The 13,146-nt window shown below is 57.4% G+C and overlaps 1 long non-coding RNA gene across 1 annotated transcript; it reads right to left on the bottom strand.

Annotated features, from left to right (window-relative positions):
• Window positions 1-7,220: 7,220 nt before the first annotated feature.
• Window positions 7,221-9,517, bottom strand: LOC112975504. Its single transcript, XR_003256643.1, has 2 exons — window positions 8,128-9,517; window positions 7,221-7,474 (listed from the first exon to the last, which is right to left on the bottom strand). It is a non-coding gene; the product is annotated as an uncharacterized LOC112975504 (long non-coding RNA).
• Between the last annotated feature and the right edge of the window lie 3,629 nt (window positions 9,518-13,146).

Genomic DNA, 13,146 nt, shown 5'->3' with positions numbered 1-13,146 from the left:
AACCGCGGAGGTTCGGAGGCAGGCCTGGCACGTTGCTCTGCAATCCCGCGCAGTGCTCGAGGGCCCTTCTGGGCTTTGCGGCTGGGATAACTCATGTTCTCCTCCAAACGCATCGTGCCTCGCGCCGCTCTCGCCGTGTTGGTGCCTGCAAGCACGGAGTGCAGACGGTTGTTCTCACTGTACGGTGAAAACTTACGCTCCGCCGCATAAACATAACGGGACTGGAACTGGCRGGAAAACAGCATTTCTGCTGCTGGGAAACAGCTTTGTTGTTTTAATTTCCCCATGAACTGGAAGTTATAAGAAAAATCTAATTTTGGAGAGTTTAACGTATAGTTTCCATAACGCAGCGCTTCTCGTTCTTCACGCTGCTTAGCAAAACTGCCGTGCTTATTGGAGCAACGCGCGCAGCGGTGCCTAGGCCTGAAGCGGCTGCGGCGCAGACGTGGCCGAGCAGCGTCGCTTCGCGGCCGAGCTGGGGGGCCGGGTCCCGCACCCTGCGGTCCCCAGGCGCCTGCGGCCGCAGACACTCCGCGGGGACAAAATGCCTTCCCCGGACAAAGTCGGAAAGCCGGGCTCCTTTGCAAAGCTGCTGCACTGGGGTCACCCCGCTCTCTCCTGCGATAACCTGACTTCATGGAGAACCAGCAGTGATTYTGCAGCTGCAGACGCTGTTGCTTTTCTGGAATCGCAGTGACCCCCTTCTGAGACGGCATCTCTCGCGTGGTGCAGAAGCACCCCAGGAGGGGCGGGCAAGAGGGCAGGTCCCCTCTGAGATCGGGCCGCGTTTCATCAACAGCCAGCGTCTCCTGAGTGACTTGGAAGACCACAGCGACTGCCAGCAGCCAGAGAGCCCTTCAGTCAGAAGCGGGGCAGCACAAACCGTTTGTATTAAATTCACATTTCCATATAAAAGAGGACTTATTTGCAACAGTATTAAACAGTGTTTTTTATTAGACTCTGTTGTCTAAGCAGGCAGGCGAAGAGGAGGAAGATTTTGTGAGCTCCCTCGCTTCTCCGAAAGCTGGCTGGCRGCTATGAAGAAGCAGCTGATGAGCTTATTGAGCAGGAAGGAAGGCTCAGGCTGTGAAGCTCAATGTGTAAATTAGCTTCTTGCAGCACTTCTCTCTGCGCCTGTCACTTTCCCCAGCGTCCCTGTCTGTTATAATCCTCTGAGTTCATCTGGCTAAACATTAGTGACGTGTTAGAGACAGCAGCCAAAAAAAAATAATGTTGCCTGTAAACATAACGGCTGTTAACTGCTGAATGAGTGATCTGTCAAACTAAACAATAATCCAGCAGGAGCAGCGAAAGGTCTTTCATGCGTTGCAAAGTTATTTTTAGTTAAGGCAAATTCTTTTTCATTAATGCACCTGGGGCGAGAGCAGAAAGAAGATCTGGTGTAATAAGCAGCATCAAGGGCCTGGCTCCCTGTCTAGACCGCGGTGCGGCGTCCCTTCCACCTGCCGCTTTCTGCGCCTCCTTGGCTCCCGCAGTATGAGCTAGACGTTAGCTCAGCTTCAGAAGACAGCCTTTTAGCTGCGGTTCTAGCCAGTCACACCGCACTGGTGTTGTCATGCCAACTCGGCTAAGGACGGTGAATGCTGAGCCACAAATTTGGGGTTTCGTTCCTCCAGGCAGTCTCCCAGCAGAATTTCCGATGAGCTGCTATCTCGGCTAGAACTGAAACGTGCCAAGGGGTCTGCAGCCCAAACGCACCTCTGACATCAGCCATCGCTGGCTTAAAAAATACTGTCTTGAATATCTGCCCCACTCGCATCTGAGGCAGAGTTGCATTATTCRCATCAGAAACCAGAGAGTCCTGACACAGAAGTGACAGGGAATTTATGATATGTAAGGAAATTTTAAGACTGCCACACAAAAAAACCTGAGTGTCTTAATTTGGATTTCTTTCTAATGTCTTATCAAGGAGCAAACGTGGGATGCAGGTACCTGAAGAAATTAATACAACTGAATGGAGTGCCTAGGCTTGGTAAGAAAGAGAGCAAAGAGAAAAATTATGAAATCCATTACCTTAATGCAAAACGTTAAGGAAYGCCTGCACAACAGAGACTCGGTCTCAAGTGGGATGGTCAGAATACGCGTCCGACCGAAGCGCTGCTCTCGCTGACCTCCCTGGGACGGATACAGCCGGAGGACCGGCTCCTGCCTGGGAACAGGTTGCTGCAACGAGATCCTCTGCACTATTGACACAAAATAACGGGTTTTTAATGGCAATCTCTAGCATTTACATAGCCATAATCCTTTCCAAAGCGCTCTACAAATGCTACCCAGTGAATTCAGGGCAGCTGATTTGCCCAAGGTTTCATACCCTTCCAAAGGCTTTAACTGCTTTGAGCAGGGCTGATTTTTAAAGCATTCCGTGAAACATAAGTAAATCTCTCCCTGCACAAAACATCCCACTGAGCCAAATCATTACCGTTGCTCCAGGAACCAGTTTGATTACATGGACTATGACAACTAGGTGTTGCCACCAAAAAGCAGAACAGCAGCTTACAGAGCTTTCTTCTGCCTTCACTTAATAGTTGCTTTAACTACAGTTATGTAAGCAAACAGTCTCTTTCCACCACATTTTTCTTTTACAGAACATTTTGTTGCAAGGATTATGGTTTAATTACATCTGAAAAGTTGCTTTGGTTTTGTTCCCCATTTAACTATTCCTAGAGCCAAAGCTGGGCAGAGCATTGGTCTACGTGGGTGCAGAGATAAATGCTACGATGCAGATTTGGGGCAGATTTCTCACAGTTAGCTCTAAGAGGGAAAGAGCAAGTGTCCAAGTGTCTAACCCTGGACTATTTATGCCAGGSAGCGACCGTCTCCCAAGGGGCTGAGCACTTCTCCGTCGGCGACTTCCCCTTTTGGGGGAATTACTGCTATCTCCCCTGTTCACAGAAGGGCAGCGGGGGCGCGGGAAGGGGAAGCGGCCTGCCCGGGGTTACAGAGAGGCGCCGAGCAGCCCGCGTAGCGGCTCCTCACCCAGCGCAGAGCTCGGTCGCCGTCGCCGGGAGCGGGAAGCGGCGCTGCAGCCTCCGCTCGTGCGGCGTGTGCCGGCCGGAGCCGGGCCCTGGCCTGTCCCGGGGCTGCCGCGCTGCMGCCCGGCCGCTCGCTCCGGGACCCGTCTGCGGGGCTGCTGAGACCTCCCGGCTCCCAGACACTGGGGGTCAGTATTAGACAGGAAATTAAGTAAGTGCACGGAGACGGAGAGGAGCAGGAAAAGCAGCTTTCCGTCCCTAAGCTCTGCAGCGCCAGGCTGGAGCTGGCGCCAAGGCAGCGCRGGGACCGAAGGCGCGGAGGAGGCGGCGCTCGGAGGGGCGGCAAAGCCGGCGGGTCTGCGCGACTGCATCCCCCCACGAGTGACTTTCCCTCGCTCCTCTTGCCGTTTCCCTCTCCGCCGCCCTCGGACGAGCGGGCCCAGCGCGGAGATGGGGGCCGCGAAGGGAGCTCCCCTCCGGCACTGCGCGGCTCGGCGTCGTTCTGCGTTGGGGAGCGCCGGGGGCCGCAGCGGTTGCGTCCTCCCCGTGGTCCCCCGGCGCGTGCCCGCGCGCTGCTCTCCCGCACCGGCCCGACGCCGTCCGCAGCGCACGCGTCTCACRGGCCTTCGAGCGCCTCGCGGCAGGCTGCACGCGGTGCCCGACCGGCGGGGGGCCTGCTCGGGTGCCCGGGAAGCTCTGGGCAGCGCTCCCGCGGCGTTCCCGGCGGCGTTCCCGGCGGCGAAGGGGAGGAAGCCGCGAGAGCGCCTCTCCCTCCGCCCCGCGCGCTAGCAAGCCTCAGGCGCGCTCACCTGCGGCCAGGTCCCTGCCAGCGGCAGGGCACGTTCTGGCCCGTGCGCCACGCYATTTAGCGTTGTTTCCATGCGGAGATTAAAAATGTTGGGTGTAAACGTAACTCTTCCACGTACACACCTGGCAATGAGAGAAGAAGCTGTTTTACAGAGGCTCATTAAAAATAAAAACACTGTGTTGATTTTGGCAGCTTGAATTACTTAAGCCAGTGTAATAGGATAAACATTTGATAGTGAAGTTTATTAAATTTCCACCAATATTACATTGCTGCTAAAAACAGAAGGGATTCTTTAAAGCCTGCTTGCTGGTCTCCAAAGGGAGACGGTTGAAAACCCAGCTCCAAACCCTCCTGTGGAGATTGCTTTGGGCACAGAAATGAATTACCTTCTTGCTGCTTCTGCCTGCGGGTAGTAACAAACCCTTTGTGCTCCCACCCGAACGAGTCCCAGCTCCRGCTGCGCGGGCTGTCGGTGAGCTGCACGCAAGGAAACCGAAACAGGGGCTGCAAACAGAAGATTGCCAGGGTGCTTTAAATTCCGATTTTACAAAGTCTTAAAAATGCCCGTCTGATTTTAACGCGCTGGCGCATCCCTTCGAACCCAGATTCAAATGCAGCTTCCCTTTGGATGGAGCTGCAGCCCAAGGGGCTGCGGAAGGCCCGGCCTGAAGCGTTGCTCTGTGAGTCAACAGCACATCTCGTGTCAGAGCTCAGTGCAAATTTTGCAGTCCTCAGTCTATAGATATTTCTATTTGCCTCCGAAGCGGTTGCTACGCAGTAGCACTCTCCCTGTCACTGAATTAATTGTTGATGGCTTTCTGTCATTTATCTTGTGATAATTCAATAGATAAAGTTTAGAAAACCTCAAGAATTTAATTTTTGGCTCTTAAGAACTGCCAGTTGCTAGGTAGATGAATCGCATCTCCAAGGACAGAGTCAGCCAGAGTAGGGGTGCCGTCCCCACGGTGCTCACCGGGCTGCGATGCAGCAGGCAGCTGAGCCAGGCAGCACCTTGGCATGGGGCGAAGGAAGAAAAACACACGAAAACCCCCAACCTATCAGCATCTGCCGAGAGGCATCTTTTTCTCTGGCGTCTTACAGGAGTGGGAGTTTCAGCCACTATAGAAATATTATTACAGTTCAATACCCCCACAGATTAAAAAAGGATAATTAGAGATGAAATGCTCTGGAGAAGCAGCGTGGGACTGGGCCACTGGGGTCAGTTTGTCAAATCCCACAGACTCTTTCCAGAAAAGCAGCATGCTTCATCTAAAAAGCAGTGAGAGGGTTTTGTTTTCCTTCGCTACTGATGCAGGAGTTTCATGTAAAGAGCCGCATCGGTACCTCAGAGAAGATCTTCCACCAGTGGGGATCCTCAGACAGCATCTATCTCAAAAGATCAGGGAAAACTAATCAGAGGAGACATGTTCTGTTCATGCAACAGCAAGCAATATTGTACCACTGGAAAGATTCATGCTAAGACAACTGCTCTAGTGTCCTGGAGTGCAGCGCATTTACGCGCTCCTTCCAGCTGGCAACATCAGCGCAAGAGGAGCAATTCAGTTATCAGTCCTGCAAGGCTTCAGTAACGAAGCCAGATCTTCATTATCGTCTGTCTGTGTATTTTCTGCATGCCAGGATGCCTCCATCACCTCCAGCAAGGGATCGCTGGTGGAGCGCCTGCATATCGGCTCTTCGGAAGCGCTTTCTCCACGAGCGGCTCCGGTCCTGTAACGCCCTGCCGCTGAGGTCACCTCCWGCCTCTCTGCAGCTTCGGGCGGCCGAGACGCGGCAGGCTCGGTGGTGGGCATCGCAGTTCCAGGGATCTGCGCCCTCGCTCCGCTGGCACGCGGAGTCTGGTCAAAGTCTGTGCGCTGCAGTGTTTTCTTACCTTATGTCCTGGGCCTTCCTCGCCAATTCTTCTCGGCCAGCCCTCGCTGGTTATCCTTTTCAACTAAAAATACCAGTTCTTCAGGTGTCCTTCGAGTAGCCCGAATCGGTGGCTGGCATAGAGCGGCTGTTATTTTTACATTTTGGTTTGATGTGAGGATACATGAATAGAAAGCCGCCAATGAATAGGAGAATAAGGCTGCGTATTCCTTGTTGTCACTTCAATTAGCAAGCGAAGCCTGCAGCTCKCTCTCTTCGGGGAGTCAGAGACTGTTTGGACAAAAGTTCCCCCACGGGTAGCGTACTTATGGGAACAAAGAAGTAGGGCTACGCAGCGTGAACAAGTTTCCTACAGCCGCCGCGATCAAAGGAGAGCGTTGAAACAGAGTGTAAACTGGGTTAGGTGGGAGATTTAGCAGTGATCCAGGCTGCACAAGAAATGTATTCAGATATTGGTGGGTTCTGAGGGAATTTAAACAAGCATTAGCTTTTTCMCGTCCCAGTGAATAGCGTAGGCAGCCAAAATAACGTTCGCTCTACAGACAATAGCGATGTATAAGGAGATGCTACTTGTGGCTGTGATTTTGTCATCCTGCCTAACAGGAAAAGAAATGGTTAGGTACTGTGCAGTGCTCAAAAAGGCAGCTCATAACTTACCCGTACATTACAATTACAGGTTTCCATGTGTTTTCATACATTTGCCAAGGCTGTCACTGCTTCTTTATGCCTTGCAGAAAGATAGTCGCAACGTGACCAAGGACTTCTGCTCTTCTGCTTAACTCAGCACGTTTTGACGGCAGTGAGGTTTGTCGGGATGGATTTTAAGGTTAAAAGTGGCAAATGGTCGAGCTACATTCAGATCCCTGTTCTGGCCAATTGGGAGCATCCCGGAGTGCTCCGGAGAGCAGTAGGGAACCACAGCTGCTTGCCAGGAGGGGTGAGTCGACGTCGGGCAGCGCTGCTGCTCAGCAGCTGATCCGTGCAAGCTCACGGACACGCCGCTGGACACCGCTCGTCTCTGCCGGTGTCCAAGCCAGCCAGGCACGGGCTTTCGCCGTGCAGCAGCCCTCTGAGGGCRATCCTCGCCGTAACGGCTTTCCCCCCGGAGCGGCAGACGCGAGACGCCCCTCGTTGCCGCTGCCCAGCCCGCAGCGAGCTCCGGCTGACGCCCTTCCCGCGGCGCGGCAGCTCTGCCCGAGCGGCCCGCCAGCAGCTCTCCGGCCCCTGGCGCTCGCTCGTCTCCAGGGCGGCCCTGTTTTCCCTGCCGTCCGGCGTCTCCACCGCGTGGTCCGGCTCGAGCTCCCTGGGCTCCACGCGCAGCTTCCCCAGCGCTTGGCTTGGGGCAAAGCTCTGCAGCTGCGGCTGCCCGGTCCTGTTTGCTTGGAGCTTTTGGCCTTGCTCCTTCGCACGACACGTGTGAATCCCTTAATTTTGTCCCTGTGGTTAGTAAGCAGGGAAGGAAAAGCCCCTCAGGACCTGCTGAGGTTGCCTCCTTGGGAAACATAAAAAGGTACAGGTGCGCACTTCCATAAATATTTCAGGAAGGARTTTATTAGATTCCACTAACATGGCAACTGCTGCATTAAAGATGCCCAGGACTTTGGAAGGAAGCCAGCCTCGAGTTTCCTGCAGAATATTTTAAGCCATTCCGCTGTGCTGGGCAGGAAAGCTGCTCTTCAAAGCACTGAGAGTTGGTCGAGCGGATGAGACCATGGTCAGGTCAAAGCATTTTTCCCCGTGTGGTTTAATCCTCTTCCCTCCCCTTGATGTGCACTTTGTTTAACTGCGGAGACAGGATGCATTTCTTTCTTGAGGGACTGCAGGAGAATATTTGTAATCCGGGGGCTGTAATTGAACTCGGTCATAATGATTTTACTTCTCTTCATTAATATGTCTTAAAGCTCATTACAAACTATTTTTGTGCCAGCATCTTTGCCAAAGTCCCTGGGGGACTGGAGATAACTTTATTCCGCTACGGTACCTTAAAGAGCACTCCCAATTTCCAGGATAACGGAATAGGATAGCCCAAGCCAGGAACTTAACTTTACGGAGCGGGAAGCCAAGTCCCAAGGGGTAAAAAGAACTGCCCAGAGCCCGCTGGCCGGCGGCGGGCTGCGCCGCGAACGGGAGCCACCGGGCTCGCCGCTCCCGCAGCCCCTTTGCCGGGCGCCGGCGGCGCAGGCGAGGGCACGGCGGTCTCGGAGCGCCGCTCTGCCTCGGGCACCGCGCGTCCCGTCCCCGTCCCCGTCCCCGTCCCCATCCCCGAGCCCGCCGCTCGCCTGGCGGCACCGCTCGCCCACCCGCCGACTCCTCCGGGCACCGCTCCCGGGTAAACGGGGAATTGCAATGCTGCCTCGCAGCAGGCGCTCTCTGAGCCTGCCTGCCGCACGGGGGAATCTGCGTAGCACTTCGAGCTTTTCGGGCTGGAGGGATTACCGAGATGCAAACCGCTGCCGGGACGCAGCTGCGCTCTCCGCAGAYGCTGCAAACAGCAGAGAGCAGGGACGAGCCTTTGTCATTATATACCCTGCGGAACAGGTCTAAAAGCAGATGGTTTTCAGTACRAGAACGTCTATTCCAGATGATGAGTCTGCAATTAAGATGAAAAATTCGGACTCATTTTACCTAGACAAAAGACACCAAGGATGCGGTGCATTAGGATATGTTCCAAACTTATAAATCCCATTAATGTTAAAGTTGCCCATGCAAATCCCTATGTGCAGAGAGGAGACTATTCCTTAGATGTAAGATCATTTTAAGCCCCTCTCTGCTATAGGAATGCTGCTCTTTAAATATTTAAGCTCAGCCTGTGAAACATGCAAGTTAATAACGTTCATTATCCTGTTTGTGCCTGCATCTCTGCCAGATCCCCAGCGGACTGGGGAGAACTATTTTCTCTGCTACAGTAACAGCGCTGAGGTGTGCTGCTGCAATTACAGGGGAACACAAATTTATAGCTCGCCTGAAATCACAGCAGTCCTATTAAAGCAACCCACTGGCTATGTGCTAAATTTGCCAGACAGCAGCACAGCCAGACAGCGAAGGCCTGTCGAGATACTCAGAATAAACCAGGGTAGGCTGAGCCTGCTCGGGGGTGACACGAACTCCTCTTTCCCTCTCTCCAGTCCATCTCCCATCAGTTTCAAGCGAAAAAATACGGACGAGGAGCAGAACAAGTGACAGCAGCCACAGCAGGCTTTGTTTTCAAGTAATTCTTCCAGTTATRTATGTACTTGCTCCTTAAATCTGCAAGTATTTGTCAAATAAATTCAATTCATTTTCTCAAACAAGTAGCACTGCTTTTTGCTGGAAACTCTCCCACTGAGCTCATCTGTGATGCTTTCAGCCGCTCTTCCCCGGAGAGCCAGTGCAGGCAGCAGGAAGYGCGAGCTCCTCGGGAACGCCGGGAGAGCCGCCGGCCACGCGGCTGTTCCCGCGGCCCCGGCTGGCCAGCAACGTGCCCGGGGTCATYGGGCGCGGGTGGAGCTCGCAGGGACAGAAGAAAAGCAGAGGGAAAAAGCAATGTTTAAAATGATGGAATGAGGTTGGACTGGCACAGCTGCCTGGAAAATCCCGTCCTTGTCCTGTCTCGGAGCAGAGCAGAGCGGAAGAGGAGGCAGCCCGGCAGGAGAGCATTCCCTGCTCTCCGTCGCYGAGACTTGGGGCTGCACAGCACCGAGCTCGAGAGCCTCAGGACGCACCGAGAGCACCAAAAAGCCGAAGGGCGGCTACGCCAGCGGAAGGCAGCGCACACAGGAGAACGACGTGCAAAACGCCTGGCTTCGAGCTGCCGCCCTGCTGCCCGGCGCTGCTGCGCGTGCCGGGAAGCAGCGCGAGCCCGCGGGAAGCCGGCACCTGGGCTCGGACCGGCGCGGCGCGGCCCCGCCGATGCCTGTCCCCGCTCTCCGGAGGCGATGCCGAGGAGCGCGCGCCCCGCTCCTCCGTCCCCGGGGGCACGCAGCCGCCCGGGCGAGGGACGTTCACGCGCCGCCACCGCTCCGACGGGGACCGGGACCCGGTTCCGCAGGGGCAGCTTTCGGCAGCGCTGCGCTCCGGGGGATTTCTTTATTCTTTAGGGATTTCTTCCCTTCTCGGTGAGGCAAGACGTGCCCCTCAAACGGCTTCGTTGCTTCGGTCCCACCCCGGGGGGCTCATTACCTTCCTCCTGCGCTCGCACCCTTGACATGCAAGTCAGCTTACGGGAGCTGCGGTTTTTGGAAGGGGAACTCGGACAGCGGCGAACCCGCTCGGACGTAAGCGGCTTAGAAGAGAGCTGCCGGGCTCACGTGCTCCGACCACCCTCGCAACGCTACGGAAACGCAAATAAAAGCGAGACTGTGRTATTCTAAGTGAACAAGCAGCGTGGCAAGCCCCGCCTGGCTGGGCCTGCCAGGGAGGCATCAACACCGGAACGCGCGAGCCTGTTCTCCTGGAACGTTTACCGTGCCGCTCGGGGCTCCGACGGAGCCCGGCTAAGCTGTTCATCGCGGCGCGCGGGTGAAACGCCGGCGCCCTCCCGCCGCGGGGCTGCTGGTGCCGCTGCCGAGGCCCCGCCGCAGCCGGCGGCTGAGCTGCCGAGGGGGCGCGATCGGGAGCGGGAAACGAGCAGCTGTTTCACTGCGCCGCCGATCGCGCGCCCGTCGTTACCCTCGAGTCAGCCGCTGGTCACCCGTCGCGGCCGCTGCTGGCGGGGACGGGGACGGGGACGGGGATGGGAATGGGGATGGGGACGGGGACAGGGATGGGGCCGTCGGCCTCGGTTCCCGCGCGCCGAGCCGGGCTGGGGCCGCCGGTCCCCGCGCACCTTTGCCTTTTCGGCGGCTCCTCGCAACGGGGACGGGGACGGGGACAGGGACAGGGATGGGGCCGTCGGCCTCGGTTCCCGCGCGCCGAGCCGGGCTGGGGCCGCCGGTCCCCGCGCACCTTTGCCTTTTCGGCGGCTCCTCGCAAAGCGGCGCCGCGCCCCACGTGCCGCCGCCGCCGCCGCTCTTGTTACCGTCGTAAGAGCGCAAGATAAGAGCAGCAGAGAGGTAATTACAGCGTTATGATCTTGTGCTCCAACCTGCGCGCAGCTTGTTTCAGTTGTAGGACGGGGAATAATTTCRTTCCGGAGCGTGTTAATAAGAGTTTTGGATGAGAGAGAGATGAATCTACCTATCACAATAGTGAATAAGGAAATTAGGAGAGTAATAATTATCGGTGCATGAGCTTCCAAGCAGAGCAATTATCACAAGTGCCATATGACTAACCGCTTCCGCCTTCCAGCGATATCTCCCAGCCCTCGGCTTGTTTGCACAAAACAGAGCCCCGGGCGGCTGCGACGCTCCCGCGGGGCGCCCGCCGCCTCCGGCCCCCCGGGGCTCCCGGGCTGACGGGCGGGCTCTGCGGAAGACAGCGGCGGGAAAAGCCGACGAGAGCGAGGAAGCATCGTTCGCCGACGTTTGCTTAYGGCTCCCAGCTGCTGAGGCCTGATGCCGAGCGAACGCTGGCGGCGGCACGGAAATCTCGCAGCGCCCAGGCTGCCCATCCCCATCCCATCCCCATCCCGTCCCCCCCGAGCGGCTCTGCTCGGCACGCCAGGGCTCGGCTCTGCAGACAGCCAAGCAGTGAAGGAACCTGCCAGTAAACGGACGTTTTCCCCACGCCGTTATCTGCCCCTTGCCAGCTCTCAGACCATTGCTGCACCGAGCCGTTAACCCCCCGCTGCGAGCGAACGTGCCGTCTGCGCAGCGCGGCGAAAGGGGGCTGTTAGTGCGTGTTTCCCCCCAGCTGCCGCGGTGCTTCCGAGCGCGGCATTAACTCCCGCAGCCCCCTGCCCCCAGGCCGTTTGCACGTACTGCAATGACGTCGCTAGAATCCCCCCTAAAATCGGCACCGGTGACTTTAAGAAACCAGGCGTATGAAGCGATGATCTCTGTGCTGGATGCCCGAATACGAGCAGGTCCCCGCCGTTGCACCGCGGCTCGGCCTCTTCCGCGCAGGGCTGCCCAGCCCGGTGCCCAGCCCGGCGCGGGGGCCGCGGCTGGCGCCCACCGTGCCCCTTCCTTGACGGGCTCTCCCAGGACCGCGTGTGCCGCCGGCTCGGCTCGCCTCGGCTCGCCTCGGCTCGGCTCGGCTCGGCGGCCCTCCGCAGCGAGCTGCCGGCGCGGCACCCACGGGCTCAGCCTGCTCCCGGAGACGTTCGTTCCCACTTGGCGCACCGCTATTTCTCTTGATTCTATCCCACCTCAGGCAATTCCATTATTTTCTTCACAGCTTCAGCTTAAAATTTAATTTCCCCCCCRTTTGGTGGCTGTCAGAGGCAAAAACAAATGAAAGCTTCAGCCTTCCTTATGGATCAGCCGGCTCCAAAAGGAAGAGGCGCAGAGCGCTACGTTCCCTACGTCCCCGGCCTCAGCCGTTAGTTTCTTCCCTGAGCTGCGGGCAGTGTCGGAGCAGCTCGGCACCGGGGCATCTCGGCACCGGGGCATCTTGGTGCTGGGGCATCTCGGTGTCGGGGCATCGCTGCCGGGAGAAGCTGGGCACCGGAGCGTCTTGGTGCTGGGGCATCTTGGTGCTGGGGCACCGCAGCAGCGGCAGCAGGGCACCATGGATAAGGCACGTGGCGTCGCCCGCCCTCCCAAATCCTCTGTCCCAGCTCCGGAATCTGATTTTCTCTTCAAATTACGCAGATTCCCTCCAAGGCAAACAAACACAAACAGATGATGAAAACCGCAGCTGTCGGCACAGCGAAACGTCTCATTCAGTCCCCGACAGAAGGGCAGTCGGGCTCGGAGCGGCGCCGCGCAGATGGAGGCGGCGGTGGCAGCGGCGGGGCCGGGCGCCGCGTCGCTTAGCGTGCAAACGCGGAAGGGACCGCGCTGCCCGTTAGCCGCGCTTTCCCCCCGATCCGGGGGCGCCGGGCTCCCTCCTGCAGGCTGCCGCCCTTCCGCGTCCCCGCGTGCTCGGCAGCAGCCGTTACGGGAGTCACGAGCGCGCGGCAGCCCCGCGGCCCTTCGGCCTCCGCAATGCCGCTGTGGCTACTCAGCCGCGCAGGTCCGCGCCGGACGCGCTCGCGCCGTGCAAACTCGTGCCATGCACGCTCACGCCGTGCACGCTTGCGCCGCACCAACGCCATCCCGGCGCTCCCCGCGCCGAGCCGGCGTGCCCAGCTCCGGGCGAGATTTAGGACGGGTTTTAAAGCGTTATTGCTGACTTATGAGGCTTTAAATAACATTGGACTCTGCATATCTTTCAAATCTACTTTCTTTTAATATCCCTGATCAGATTTTAAGCTCCGAGTCGGGAGATTTATGGGGCTGTCCTCTGCGCCGTTCAGGCTCGTGCTCGCGGCGTCTGCGTTCCCGGCTCCGCGGGGCGAGCTCTGCTTGTGCTTTGGGCGCCTGCCTGCAAGCGGAGCGCGAGCCCGCTGCCCGCGGAGCTTCCCGGCGCCCGGGAAGGGACGCGGCCCGGCCG

Source organism: Apteryx rowi, unplaced genomic scaffold, assembly GCF_003343035.1.
Source record: "Apteryx rowi isolate R43461 unplaced genomic scaffold, aptRow1 scaffold_67, whole genome shotgun sequence".
Taxonomy (NCBI): Eukaryota; Metazoa; Chordata; class Aves; order Apterygiformes; family Apterygidae; genus Apteryx; species Apteryx rowi.
Note: the sequence above shows the minus strand (reverse complement) of the source record. Positions and strands in the feature narration are given on the sequence as shown.